Below are 1,079 nucleotides of genomic sequence, written 5' to 3'. Positions count from 1 at the left end.
TTGTGAGGCCCTGAAATGCCCGGACAAGAGAAACACCCACAAAATGACCCCTTTATGGAAAGCAGACAAAGGTATTTAGTAAGAAGCATGGTGAATTTTGTATAAGGATACTACATATGTGAGACTTTTTTTGCCATCTAGATACATAGAGAGGCTTAAAATCCAAGGAGCAGCTTCAAACTTTCTAGGGGCATGAAGTAGGCATCTAATTTCCTAACTACCAATCACATTTTTGGAGGTCCTGGAGCGCCTGGACAGTACAAATGCCAGGTAGGACTGCCAGCGCAGGAATGCAGAGAACACCTGTGCAATCAGGTAAACTTGGCCCTCACATGGGGTGTGTATAGATATGTCCTGTGTGAACTGTATTATTAGTATCCTAGAGGCGTATCCAAGAGGGTGAACATGAGGTGTGAGATCGGGAGGACGTTTTAATACACCCTCCCAAAACTAATAAGCTCCCACCCGAACGTTTATCTACAGTTACCAGGCAGGAAATGGTTTTCTGTATTTTTGTACATGCAAGCAGTGTAAGCATAGGAGTTTGACCTGGTACCAGCCACTTGCAGCCCCTGTACAGCAGAGCTGGAATATGAAAGGAAAAAGTAGCACAAGATGCCAATCAGTTCATGTGCTTGCAAGAAGCATGCTGATAGCAGGAGAAAACAGACTGACAGGGAGCTAAGCTAATCACTGTGCTGTTTATACTTTCACTGTCCAGTCATAGGCTGAGGCAGGTTAACCACTTGACGACCGCCGCACGACGATGTACGTCGGCAGAGTGGCACGGGCAGGCAAAAGGGCTTACATGTACGTCCTTGCCTGCCCGATCGGACCCCCCCCGGTGCCAGCGGCGGTCGGATTCAGGTCAGGGGCGATCATAGGTGAGGGGGAGGCCACTCATTCGTGGCTCCCCCTTCGCGATCGCTCCTGGCCAATGACAGACTTCCTCGGCTTCTGTAATGTAAACAGAAGCGGAGGAAGTGATGTCACCTCTCCTCGCAGTTTCCGTTCCAGCGCCGAGGAGAGAAGACTGTAATGTGAGTACACCAAACACACACACACACAGTAGAACATAC

Source organism: Aquarana catesbeiana, linkage group LG12 (assembly GCF_042186555.1).
Source record: "Aquarana catesbeiana isolate 2022-GZ linkage group LG12, ASM4218655v1, whole genome shotgun sequence".
Lineage (NCBI taxonomy): Eukaryota > Metazoa > Chordata > Amphibia > Anura > Ranidae > Aquarana > Aquarana catesbeiana.
This window is presented reverse-complemented; position numbering follows the sequence as displayed.